We start from the raw sequence: 14,437 nt of genomic DNA, 5'->3' as shown, positions 1-14,437 counted from the left end.
TGTATATAAGCCGGCCCCTAAGGCCTGTTCCTCACTCTGGAGTGTCTTAATAAAGACTGAGGTCACTGTTACTTTAACCTCCCTGTGTGCAGTCTCATCTGTGTTAGGAACACAACAACTGGCGACGAGTACACGAATCCAACGCAAAGATGCAGCAAACTGTGGGCATCCTGGAGAAGTTCTCGGAGGGTGAGGACTGGGAAGCCTATGTCGAACAGCTAGACCAGTACTTTGTAGCCGACGAGCTGGACGGAAAGGAAGCGCTGCAAAAAGGAGAGCGGTCCTCCTCACGGTCTGCGGGGCACCGACCTACAGCCTCATGAAGAATCTTCTGACTCCAGTTAAATGCATAGATAAGCCATATGAGGAGCTGTGTACACTGGTTCGGGTGCATCTTAACCCGAGGGAGAGCTCGGCTGGTGGCGAGGTATCGGTTCTAGACGTGCCAGCGATCTGAAGGTCAGGAAGTGGCGAGCTACGTCGCTGAGCTAAGGCGACTTGCAGGACAATGTGAGTTTGATGGCTACCTGGAGCAGATGCTCAGAGACTTTTTTGTACTGGGCACTGGCCACGAGACCATCCTATGAAAACTTTGACTGTAGAGACACCGAACCTCAGTAAGGCCATTGCGATAGCGTAGGCGTTTATGTCCATCAGTGATAACACCAAACAAATCTCTTAGCATACAAGTGCTAGCAATGTTCATAAAATAACTGGAACTGTGTTTGCGAGCAGAAATGTACAGGGCAGAAACCACAAGTCTGCAACTGCCAGCAGGCCTCAGGTGACCTAGATGACTCAGAGTCCGCAACAAAGGATGAATACAAGGCAATTCACATCTTGTTGGCATTGTGGAGGCTTCCATTCAGCTTATTCATGCTGCTTTAAAGGGTATGTTTGCAAGAGCTGTGGAACAATGGGGCACCTCCAACGAGCTTGCAGATGAGCTGCAAGCTCTGCAAAACCAGCTAACCACCACGTGGCAGAGGAAGATCGGTCCATGGTGGATCAAAACAATTTCGAGCCTCAGAGAGATGAGGCAGATGCTGAACTACACGGGGTGCACACATTTTCGATGAAATGTCCACCTATAATGCTAAATATAAAATTGAATGGTTTACCCGTAGCCATGAAACTGGACACTGGCGCTGGACAATCCATCATGAGTAAAAAGATGTTTGAGAGACTGTGGTGCAACAAGGCACTCAGACTAGCCCTGAGCCCCATCCACACAAAACTGAGAATGTACACCAAAGAGCTCATCACTGTCCTGGGCAACGTCATGGTCAATGATAGAGAATTCAAACAGGCTGCATTCAGACAGGCTGTGAAAATTCACAGACCCCAAGTCAAAGCTGCTACATGCAACTCAGCATGTTGCTTTAAGTCATCAATCAACTTGACATTTTAGGACCTTGGGTAGCGAACCAATTAAAGGTTAACAAACTATTAATTGAGCCAATAAGGTCAAAGAAGGAGAGTTCTTTTCTGTAAATTGAACCAGGTATAAGTACAACCATTTTGGCCATGTGGTCTCAGAAGGACAAAGGCCTGGATTAAAGCCAAGAGCTTGTTGCTGCTGCCAGAATAAAGTTACATTAAAACTACAATCGGAGTTCGTATTTCATTGGAAATTAAGAGATCTAACAATTTTGGCGTCACGAACACGACCGCTGAGGAAAGAAACTGAATTTTGGACATCGGACCTACATACTGAGGTAAGGACTCCTCTTTATAAAAGTCCTCGGTCAAAAGTCTAAATTCGCCTCTCCTTCTACGCGATTCCGAAAGCCTCCGGTTTGCGAACCCTCCGGTTGGTGATCGGCTCGAGGTCCCATAGACGTCTAACTTCGGCGGTGTGTTAGTTAATTAATCACCGACCTACTGATCGGCTAGAAAGCCTATGACTCGAGACCCCAGTAAATAAATCAGTATTATGGCAGCAGGAGTTAAGAGCAAAGAATTGCCTACAACTGTTAAAGGCGGGCGGGCACCACTTGAGGTTTCGATCGATGAAATCCTCCAACAGTTGAAAGAATACATAGAGCAACAATTCAACTTATCTAAAACCTGTATTAAGATCGAACAAAAGTACAAAACCTCCAAAGGACAATGGTCCTTGGACGAGATTAAAAGGGTCCGGGGAAAAACGACCCGTATGAAAAATAAAGAGCGAACTAGATGGTCCCTAGCCGTTATGGGACAGATCCGAAAGTGGAATGAAATTATAACGCGTTCCCAACATGATCGAGAACTGACCAGTACAAAGGACCAATTGCAAGCGGTTTGTGAACAGCTGTGACAGAAAAGATTTGAACTTGAAAAGTCGGAAGCGGAAGTTAAAGATTTTGAAGGTGAAATTAAAGAATGGAAAAAATCATTAGGTCAAGAGACAGTAATAGGAAAAGGAAAATGTATCGGTCAATTCCCAGGGTACCCATGTTTGGATAAATTAAAAGCGCAAACCCGAAGACACGACCGAGGAATAGATACGGATTCTGAATCCTCTGACGATACAGGGTCGGAGGATGATGAATTAGGGGTGCGCTTTGCCCCGTTTAAAAAAAAACGAGTTGTAGTCAAATCAGAAGAGACTGTGGATGATGGCGGAACCAAAAAAACGAGGAAAAGGGTGTATGCAGAATACTTATTTCATGATCCGGCAGACCCAGAGAAAATTGATAAATGGTCCAAGGAGTTGCCCAATCCAAAGAAAATGGGAGTAAAAACGTGGGGCCAATTGGACCGCTTAAGAAATATATATCAACTTCATCCCTGGGACGGAGTGCAAATTTTGACCATAATGGTGCCAAAAACACAAGGAAGAAAATTGCACGACAAGGTAGAAGAAGCTTTGGGGCAGGATGAGCAAGAATTAAACGCAGGATGGGAGGCGATTAAAAACAGGGACGGAATTAACATGCTTACCCCTACAATATGGAGACTTTTTGCCGTTGGATGGTAGGGCACGTACAGCCTATGGAGTTGGGGGCCATAAAATGGAAATTAAAAGAACAACACCGGTACTTATAGGGCTGGGTCCACATGAACTAACCACGCCGGTCTGGATAGGCCTAGTAGATCAACCCCTTTTGGGAATGGACGTTCTAATCCAAGTAGATTTATCGTTGCATTTTGAGGATGGTCGGGTGACATGGTCAATTAGAACTTTGAAGAAAGAAGAATTGAAGGAACACCCGATATGGGCTAAAGATAAGAATGATTGTGGCCTACTCCAGATGGAGCCTGCGTCATTTACCGGGACCAAGCCTCCATGCACTAAACAGTATCCCATCAGTCCAACTGTCATCGTGGGAATCTTACCGGTTATTCAGCAATTGGAGAAACAAGGGGTGCTTATTAAAACGCATAGCTCCTCCAATAGCCCCGTGTGGCCGGTACAGAAATCTAATGAGACTTGGCGTTTGACTGTCGATTATAGGAAAGCTAACCAGTGTATTGATCAAAAAGCTCCTTTGGTCGCAGATCCCTCCACCATTTTTAATGCCCTCAAACCGGAACATAAATATTTCTCGGTTATAGATATGGCCAATGGATTTTGGTCGGTGCCTCTGGCACCGGAGGTTCGACAGTGGTTTGCTTTCACGGTCCAAGGACAACAGTATACTTGGACCCAGTTACCGCAGGGTTTCCACAACAGCCCTACGGTATTCCACATGGTTTTACAAAGCCATTTGCGAGAATTACCTCCCCATCATCCACAGTCATCCAATATGTAGACGATATCCTGCTAGCTTCAAACACGGAAGACCAGCATGAACAAGATTTACGAGCTTTGCTGGACCACTTTCGGCTGAAAGGACATAAAGCCAGCATCGACAAAGCACAAATATCCCAAGAAGAGATTGTATACCTGGGACAAAAGATTTCACAAGGAAAGAGAGAACTTACCCAGGATAGAACTGCAGCCATTCGGGCTGCTAAAAACCCACCACTATTCAGGAACTAAGGTCCTTTTTGGGATTGTGTAACTTTAACAGAAATTGGATTGACTCCTTCACACAGTTTGCTCAGCCACTGAATGATATTTTAAAGGGGAAACGTGCCTCTAAAGAAGCCATCACCCTCACTAAGGAACAGCAAGAGGCCTTCCTGAGTTTGAAAAAGGCTTTGTGTTCGGCACCGGCTCTGGGAATCCCCAACAGTGGTAAGCCATTTACCCTGTTTGTCCATGAGAAAGAAGGATATATGACAGCTATACTGACACAAGAACATGGGGATCGGCAAAGACCTATTGGCTATTATTTGGCAAAACTGGATGCGGTAGCCCTCGGATGGAGAAGTTGCCCAAGGGCCCTGGAAGCTACATGTCGAGCGGTAATGATCACTGCGGGTCTAGTCCTCGACCAAAAGCTGATTGTCAAGTGTCCCCACACCGTACACGCTTTGCTGTCTATGAATAGAATGTCTCAGGTGACGGCAGCTAGATGGACCCGCTGGACAGCAGTTTTGGAAGCTCCTAATCTCCATATCGTCCGGGCCAGCCCGGTTAATCCCGCAACTATGCTCCCGATGTCAGAATCGAGGGAGCAAGAGGGGGGAGAATGTGAAGAGCATGACTGCGTGGAGATTTTAAAAGAAACAGAAGAAGCAGCCTTAGCAGCAGAGGAGCCTCTGCACAACCCAGACCTCATCCTGTTTACAGATGGTTCCTCCTTTGTTGACAATGGTACCAGAAAAGCAGGATGGGCAGTTACAACCTTATATGAGGTAGTGGCAAAAGGATGTTTACCCTCAGGAACGTCAGCACAACAAGCCGAGTTACGGGCCCTGTCAGAGGCATGTCGAATAGCAGAAGGACAGACAGCTAATGTCTACACAGAATCGCGTTATGCTTTTGGAGTCGCTCACGACTTTGGTCTGTTATGGCGGAAAAGGGGATTCCTCACGGCTGCTGGTACATCTATCCGAAATGGAAAAGAAGTCCGAGACTTACTAGAGGCCATACAATTACCTCAGGAAGTGTCCATCCTGAAGTGTAAGGCCCATACCAAGAAAATTACTACAGAAGCACAGGGAAATGCCCGAGCCAACCAGGCAGCTAAAGATGCCGCCTCACAGGGCGTTCCTCCAGAAGAACCAACACAGATGTGCAGATTGAAAGCACTCATGACTCTGACACAAGACCTTCAAACAATGCAAGGCGAGTGCTCCCGAGAGGAAAAATGGACATGGATTGAGGCAGGAATTAAGCTATGTGAAGATGGTGTCTGGAGACAAAGAGTTACCGACAAGCCAGTCGCGCCACAAGCGCTTATGCCTTTTTTAGCCCAACAGATCCACTCGTGGGGACACTTGGCCTCACAACAGATGACGCACGGTTCCAGAAAAGCTGGTGGGGTCGGGGATTTAAAAAACATGCCCAGCTGGTAACAGACCGCTGTGTGGTCTGCCAGAAAAATAATTCTGAACCCATCACGATAATGCCCCAACTGAGGCCCCCTGCCCCTGTCGGACCATTCCAGCATCTGCAGGTTGATTATATATCTCTCCCTTCATGCCAAGGATACACTAACATTCTTGTCATGGTCGACAGATTCTCTAGATGGGTAGAAGCTGTCCCAACTAAAAGAGCCACAGTCAATCACACTGCAAAGGTCTTGTGTAAGGGTTACATTCCCCGATGGGGAGTCCCGAGTAGCATTGACTCAGATCAGGGAACACACTTCACAGGTGCTGTATGCCAAGAAGTCTGTAGGTTACTGAACATTACGTGGGATTTACACTGTCCTTATCATCCACAATCATCAGGACAAGTAGAGCGAATGAATCGAACTCTGAAACAACAGCTTGCCAAATATCACCAAGAAGGAACACCATGGCCCCAGGCACTACCAATAGTGCTATGTAGTATTAGGGCAACCCCAAACAGAACTACAGGTCTAAGCCCATTTGAAATTATAACAGGAAGACCCATGTCGCTGCCAGGAACTATCGATTTACCGAAAGCTGATGTTCACTTAATGAGTGACACTTTGTTATCATACTGTCAGAACCTAACCAATGCTATTAGTTCTGTTTTCCAACAGGTATCGGCAGCTTGGGGTAATCCACCCGAAGGAGGACACGACATCATCCCGGGAGTCTGGGTGTATGTGAAAAAGTTGCATAAAGAACCTTTGGGTGCCAAGTGGGAGGGACCTTATCAAGTGTTATTGACCACCCAGGCAGCTGTTAAAGTCCAAGGAAAGAAAGCCTGGATCCACGCTTCACACGTTAAACGAGCACCCGTAACTGAAGCTGAAATCTGATAAGTACAATTACTTTTTGCCAAAATGTAGAAATTTACTGTATTACTGATTGTAGGTATTCTAGGCATAGGCCTACTTCTTACTAGCCGACCCTCTGCACCAAAGGGAAATAATAGAGTAGCAAGGGAATTATAGTAACTGCTCCCGGAATTCTGAAAAGGGAGGTACTTGCACCCTACTCGGAACTGAGTGTTGCACATATATCCCAGATAGCTCCGAAGAAATGACCCACTTAGCGGAGCATATCCAAAAGGAGGTAGAAACACTTAAGCAACCCCCATCATTCACTTTGTGGAGCGGAGCCACTGAATGGCTAGGTTCAATAGGAACTTCATTGGTGGAAGATTTAATTCTATTTATTGTAATTGTTTTACTTTTATATTGTTTATTTATGTTGATTAAATGTTGTTGCGACCAGGCGGCTGTAGCTGCTGTCCCGCAGGTGAGACACCTTGCAGGTCCCAGCAGACCGTCTGTACGTGGCACAGGGGTATGTTATGCTTAAGGGAAGGTTGTTAACTGGTTGAATTAAGATATTGATTTGGATTAAATTGGAATAAGGTTAATTAACCTACTAAAACCAGACTTCCATTGTGGCCACGATGGAACTCGGGTTGGTGTAAATTTGTGTGGAAGCTACTAGTCCGGACATGTGGCGAAACACATCAACAAATTTTAGAAGGAAACTCTATTAACATGTATGAAATTATTTTGTAGCATGTTTAACCAGTGATAGCTGCTGTTTTATGATCCAGTTTGTGAAAGAATCAAAGGGGGGATTGATAGAGAATTCAAACAGGCTGCATTCAGACAGGCTGTGAACATTCACAGACCCCAAGACAAAGCTGCTACGTGCAACTCAGCATGTTGCATTAAGTCATCAATCAACTAGACATTTTAGGACCCTTGGGTAACGAGCCAATTAAAGGTTAACAGACTATTAATTGAGCCAATAAGGTCAATGAAGGCGAGTTCTTTTCTTTAAATTGAACCAGGTATAAGTACAGCCATTTTGGCCATGTGGTCCCAGAAGGACAAAGGCCTGGCTTAAAGCCAAGAGCTTGTTGCTGCTGCCAGAATAAAGTTACATTAAAACTACAATCGGAGTTCGTATTTCATTGGAAATTAAGAAATCTAACAGTCAAGGTCACCTACGAAGGCGCAGTGCACGAACTGCCACTCTGGATTGTCCCGGGCGATGGCCCCATACTGCTCAGAAGGCGCTGGCTGGGCAAAATCTGCTGGAACTGGGATGACATCTGCGCGCTATCACATGTCGATGAGGCCTCGTGTATCCAGGTTCTTAACAAATTTCCTTCCTTTTTTGAGCCAGGCATTGGAAACTTTTCCGGGGCGAAGGTGCGAATCCACTTGGTCCCAGAGGCACGACCCATTCACCACAAGGCGCGAGCGGTACCTCACATGATGAGGGAGAGAGTGGAAATCGAGCTGGATAGGCTGCAACGCGAGGGCATCATCTCCCCAGTGGAATTCAGCGAGTGGGCCAGCCCGATTGTTCCAGTACTCAAAAGTGATGGCACGGTCAGGATTTGCGGCGATTATAAAGTAACTATTAATCGTTTCTTGCTACAGGATCAATACCCGCTACCTAATGCAGACGACCTATTTGTGACGCTGGCAGGAGACAAGATGTTCACCAAGCTCGACCTGACTTCGGCCTACATGACACAGTAGCTTGAGGAGTCTTCGAAGGGCCTCACCTGCATCAACACGCACAAGGGTCTGTTCATCGACAACAGATGCACGTTTGGAATTTGGTCGGCTGCAGCGATCTTCCAGAGAAACATGGAGAGCCTACTCACGTCGGTACCACGCACGGTTGTTATTCAGGACGACATATTGGTCACGGGTCAGAACACCGTCGAGCACCTACAAAACCTGGAGCAGGTCCTCCAGCGACTGGATAGAATCATAGAAACATAGAAAATAGGTGCAGGAGTCGGCCATTCGGCCCTTCGAGCCTGCACCACCATTCAATAAGATCATGGCTGATCATTCACCTCAGTACCCCTTTCCTGCTTTCTCTCCATACCCCTTGATCCCTTTAGCCGTAAGGACCACATCTAACTCCCTCTTGAATATATCCAATGAACTGGCATCAACGACTCTCTGCAGCAGGGAATTACACAGGCTAACAACTCTCTGAGTGAAGACGTTTCTCCTCATCTCAGTCCTAAATGACCTACCCCTTATCCTAAGACTGTGTCCCCTGGTTCTGGACTTCCCCAACATCAGGAACATTCTTCCTGCATCTAACCTGTCCCATCCCGTCAGAATCTTATACGTTTCTATGAGATCGCCTCTCATTCTTCTAAACTCCAGTGTATAAAGGCCCAGTTGATCCAGTCTCTCCTCATATGTCAGTCCAGCCATCCCTGGAATAAGTCTGGTGAACCTTCGCTGCACTCCCTCAATAGCAAGAACGTCCTTCCTCAGATTAGGAGACCAAAACTGAACACAATATTCCAGGTGAGGCCTCACCAAGGCCCTGTACAACTACAGTAAGACCTCCCTGCTCCTATAGTCAAATCCACTAGCTATGAAGGCCAACATACCAATTGCCTTCTTCACCGCCTGCTGTACCTGCATGCCAACTTTCAATGTCTGATGAACCATGACACCCAGGTCTCGTTGCACCTCCTCTTTTCCTTGTCTGCCGCCATTCTAATAATATTCTGCCTTCGTGTTTCTGCCCCCAAAGTGGATAATCTCACATTTATCCACATTATATTGCATCTGCCATGCATTTGCCCACTCACCTAACCTGTCCAAGTCACCCTGTAGCCTCCTAGCGTCCCCCTCACAGCTCACACCGCCATCCAGTTTCGTGTCATCTGCAAACTTGGAGATATTACCCTCAATTCCTTCATCCAAATCATTAATGTATATTGTGAAGAGCTGGGGTCCAGCACTGAGCCCTGCACTACCTCCCATTCCAAAAAGGACCCGTTTATCCCGACTCTCTGCTTCCTGCCTGCCAACCAATTCTCTATCCATGCCAGTACATTACCCCCAATACCATGTGCCTTGATCTTGTACACCAATCTCTTGTGTGGGACCTTGTCAAAAGCCTTTTGAAAGTCCAAATACACCACATCCACTGGGTCTCCCTTGTCCACTCTACTAGTCACATCCTCAAAAAATTCCAGAAGATTGGTCAAGCATGATTTCCCTTTCATAAATCCTCGCTGACTTGGAGCGATCCTGTCACCGGATCGCGTAGGGCTGCGGCTGAAGAGGTCGAAATGCATTTTCATGGCAACAGAAGTGGAGTTTTTGGGGAGAAGGATTGCGGCAGATGGCATTCGGCCCACAGAAACGCGCCCAGGCCACAGAACGTCACGGAGCTGCGTTCATTCTTGGGACTCCTCAACTATTTTGGTAACTTCCTACCGGGGTTAAGCACCCTCTTGGAGCCCCTACTTGTGTTATAGCGTAAAGGTGAGAACTGAGTATGGGGAAAAAAACAAATAATTGCATTTGAGAAAGCCAGAAACATTTTATGCTCCAACAAGCTGCTTGTATTGTATAACCTGTGTAAAAGACTTGTGCTAGCATGTGATGCGTTGTTGTACGGAGTCGGGTGTGTATTACAACAAGCTAACGTTGCGGGAAAGTTGCAACCTGTCGCCTATGCTTCCAGCAGCTTGTCTAAGGCCGAGAGGGCCTACAGCTTGATTGAGAAAGAGGCATTAGCATGTGTGTTCGGGGTAAAGAAAATGCATCAGTACCTGTTTGACCTCAAATTTGAGCTGGAAACCGATCACTAGCCCCTCATATCCCTGTATGCTGAAAACAAGGGGATAAATACTAATGCCTCAGCTCGCATACAAAGGTGGGCACTCGCGCTATCAGCGTATAACTATACTATCCGCCACAGGCCAGGCACCGAGAACTGTGCGGATGCTCTCAGTCGGCTACCATTGCCCACCACGGGGTGGAAATGGCGCAGCCTGCAAACTTGTTGATGGTCATGGAAGCGTTTGAAAATGATAAATCACCTGTCATGGCCTGCCAGATTAGGACTTGGACCAGCCAAGATCCTCTGCTGTCCCTAGTAAAAGACTGTGTACTGTATGGGAGCTGGACCAGCATCCCCGTTGAAATGCAAGAGCCAATCAAGCCGTTCCAGCGGCGAAAGGACGAGCTGTCCATTCAGGCAGACTGCCTGTTGTGGGGTAACCGCGTAGTGCTACCCAAAAAGAGCAAGGAGACGTTCATCTCGGATCTCCACAGCACACACCCGGGTATAGTAATGATGAAAGCGATAGCCAGATCCATGTGTGGTGGCCCGGTATCGACTCTGACTTCGAATCCTGTGTACGGCAATGCAGCATATGTGCTCAGTTGGGCAACGCACCCAGAGAGGCACCACTAAGTTTGTGGTCCTGACCCTCCAGACCTTGGTCGAGGTCGACTATGTGGGCCCGTTTCTCGGTAAAATGTTCCTGGTGGTGGTGGATGCTTTTTCAAAATGGATTGAATGTGAAATAATGTCGGGAAGCACCGCCACCGCCACCATTGAAAGCCTGAGGGCCATGTTTGCCACCCACGGCCTGCCTGACATACTGGTGCCGAATTTAAAGAATTCATGACCCGCAATGGGATCAAACATGTCACCTTGGCCCCGTTTAAACCAGCCTCCAATTGACAGGCAGAGCGGCCAGTACAAACCATTAAACAGAGCCTTAAATGACACAGAAGGCTCACTCCAAACCCGCCTGTCCCGAGTACTGCTCAGCCATCGCACGAGACCCCACTCACTCACAGGGGTGCCCCCGGCTGAGCTACTCATGAAAAGGACACTTAAAACCAGACTCTCGCTGGTTCACCCCAACCTGCATGATCAGGTCGAGAGCAGGCGGCAGCAACAAAATGTAAATGATGGTCGCGCCACTGTGTCACGGGAAATTGACCTGAATGACCCTGTGTATGTGCTAAACTATGGACATGGTCCCAAGTGGATCGCGGGCACGGTGATAGCTAAAGAAGGGAGTAGGGTGTTTGTAGTCAAACTAGACAATGGACAAATTTGCAGAAAGCACCTGGACCAAACGAGGCTGCGGTTCACAGACTGCCCTGAACAACCCATAGCAGACACCACCTTTTTCGAGCCTACAACACACACCCAAAGGATCAACGACACCACCCCGGACCAGGAAATGGAACCCATCACGCCCAACAGCCCAGCAAGGCCAGGCTCACCCAGCAGCCCTGCAGGGCCAACAACACGCCAGCCCAGCGAGGACACAGCCAACACACCAGAACAGACATTTGTACCGAGGCGGTCCACCAGGGAAAGAAAGGCTCCCGACCGCCTCACCTTGTAAATAGTTTTCACTTTGACTTTGGGCGGGAGTGATGTTGTGTATCTGTAAAGCATGCACTCCCATGTTCCGCCACCAGGGAGCTCATCCCCTGAAGTCCCAAGGGATCCCAGCATCCCTTGGGAGCACTGTATATAAGCCGGCCCCTAAGGCCTGTTCCTCACTCTGGAGTGTCTTAATAAAGATGAGGTCACTGTTACTTTAACCTCCCTGTGTACAGTCTCATCTGTGTCAGGAACATAATACAAAGGACTTGCATTTATATAACGCCTTTCACAACCTCAGGATGTCCCAAAGGGCTTTACAGCCAATGAAGTACTTTTGAAGTGCAGCCGCTGTTGTAATGTGGGAAACAGGCAGCTATCACACATAGCAATGCAATAATGAGCAAATAATCTGTTTCAGTGATGTTTGAGGGATAATTATAGGTCCCGACACCGAGGAATACTCCCCCACTCTTCTTCGAAATAGATTTTTGTAAATTCATTCCTGGGATGTGGACGTCGCTGGCAAGGCCGGCATTTATTGCCCATCCCTAATTGCCCCTTGAGAAGGTGGTGGTGAGCCGCCTTCTTGAACCGCTGCAGTCCGTGTGGTGAAGGTGCTCCCACAGTGCTGTTAGGGAGGGAGTTCCAGGATTGTGACCCAGCGACGATGCAGGAACGGCCGATATATTTCCAAGTCGGGATGGTGTGTGACTGGGAGGGGAACGTGGAGGTGGTGGTGTTCCCATGCGCCTGCTGCCCTTGTCCTTCTAGGTGGTAGAGGTCATGGGTTCGGGAAGTGCTGCTGAAGAAGCCTTGGCGAGTTGCTGCAGTGCATCTTGTAGATGGTGCACACTGCAGCCACGGTGTGCCGGTGGTGGAGGGAGTGAATGTTGAAGGTGGTGGATGGGGTGCCGATCAAGCGGCTGCTTTGTCCTGGATGGTGTCGAGCTTCTTGAGTGTTGTTGGAGCTGCAGTCACCCAGGCAAGTGGAGAGTATTCCATCACACTCCTGGCTTGTGTCTTGTAGATGATGGAAAGGCTTTGGGGAGTCAGGAGGTGAGGCACTCACCGCAGAATACCCAGCCTCTGACCTGCTCTTGTAGCCACAGTATTTATGTGGCTGGTCCAGTTAAGCTTCTGGTCAATGGTGACCCCCAGGATGTTGATGATGGGGGATTCGGTGATGGTAATGCTGTTGAATGTCAAGGGGCGGTGATTAGACTCTCGCTTGTTGGAGATAGTCACTGCCTGGCACTTGTGTGGTGCGAATGTTACTTACCACTTATCAGCCTAAGCCTGAATGTCGTTCAGGTCTTGCTGCATGTGGGCATGGATAGCTTCATTATCTGAGGAGTTGCGAATGGCACTGAACACTGTGCAGTCATCAGCGAACATCTCCACTTCTGACCTTATGATGGAGGGAAGATCATTGATGAAGCAGCTGAAGATGGTTAGGCCTAGGACACTGCCCTGAGGAACTCCTGCAGCGATGTCCTGGGGCTGGGATGATTGACCTCTAACAACCACAGCATTCTTCCTTTGCACTCGGTCTGACTCCAGCCAGTGGATATTGCCATGGGATCTTTTACATCCATCCGAGAGAGCAGACATCTCATCCAAAAGACAGCACCTCTGACAGTGCAGCCCGCCCTCAGCACTGCATTAGGAGAGTCAACTCCATATCCCTTGATTCCCTTAATATCCAAAAATCTATCAATCTCCGCCTTGAAAATACTCAACAACTGAGCTTCCACATCTCTCTGGGGTAGAGAATTCCAAAGATTCACCACCCTCTGAGTGAAGAAATTCCTCCTCATCTCAGTCCTAAATGGCCGACCCCTTATCCTGAGACTGTGACCCCTGGTTCTAGAATCCCCAGCCCGGGGGAAACATCCTCCCTGCATCTACCCTGTCAATCTTTGTAAGAATTGTGTATGTTGCAATGAGATCACCTCTCATTCTTCTAAACTCTGGAGAATATAGGCCTAGTCTCCTCAATCTCTCCTCATAGGACAATCCCCCCATCCCAGGAATCAGTCTGGTGAACCTTCGTTACACTCCCTCTATGGCAAGTATATCCTTCCTTAGGTAAGGAGACCAAAACTGCACACAATACTTCAGTCTCACCAGGTCCCTATATCATTGCAGTAAGACGTCTTTACTCTTATACTCAAAGACTCTTGTAATAAAAGCCAAAATACTATTTGCTTTCTTAATTGTTTTCTGTACCTGCATGTTAACTTTCAGTGATTTGTGTACAATGACACCCAGGTCCCTCATAAGAACATAAGAAAATAAGAAATAGGAGCAGGAGTAGGTCATTTTCCCCCTCGAGCCTGCTCCACCATTCAAGCAGATCATGGCTGATCTGATCATGGACTCAGCTCCACTTCCCTGTCCGCTCCCCATAACCCCTGACTCCCTTATTGCTCAAAAATCTGTCTATCCCCGCCTTAAATATATTCAATGTCCCAGCCTCCGCAGCTCTCTCTCCACAGATTTACAACCCTCTGAGAGAAGAAATTCCTCCTCATCTCAGTTTCAAATGGGCGGCCCCTTACTCTGAGAATATGTCTCCTAGTTTTAGTTTCCCCTATGAGTGGAAATATCTTCTCTGCATCCACCTTATCTAGCCCCCTCATTAGCTTATATGTTTCGAGTAAGATCACCTCTCATTCTTCTGAACTCCAATGAATACAGGCCCAACCTACTCAACCTATCTTCATAAGTTAACCCCCTCATCTCCGTGAACCTTCGCTGAACAGCCTCCAATGCAAGTATATCCTTCCTTAAATACGGAGACCAAAACTGCATGCAGTACTCCAGGTGT

At 47.6% G+C, this 14,437-nt stretch overlaps 1 protein-coding gene across 2 annotated transcripts in view; it reads left to right on the top strand.

Annotated features, from left to right (window-relative positions):
- The window catches only part of galnt9 (polypeptide N-acetylgalactosaminyltransferase 9), a 443,197-nt gene that overhangs the window by 28,308 nt on the left and 400,452 nt on the right, over positions 1–14,437 (top strand). Inside the window, exon 1 of one of the 2 annotated variants that reach the window (XM_070888121.1) lies at positions 9,281–9,734. The exons of the other annotated variant lie outside the window; for it this stretch is intronic. The gene's annotated coding sequence lies outside the window, so the exon portion shown is untranslated. Of the gene's footprint in view, positions 1–9,280; positions 9,735–14,437 lie in introns of those variants that run through there. 2 annotated transcript variants of the gene reach the window in all.

Source organism: Pristiophorus japonicus, chromosome 8 (assembly GCF_044704955.1).
Source record: "Pristiophorus japonicus isolate sPriJap1 chromosome 8, sPriJap1.hap1, whole genome shotgun sequence".
NCBI lineage: Eukaryota > Metazoa > Chordata > Chondrichthyes > Pristiophoridae > Pristiophorus > Pristiophorus japonicus.
The sequence above is the reverse complement of the archived record's forward strand: the minus strand, read 5'-3'. Positions and strand labels throughout refer to the sequence as shown.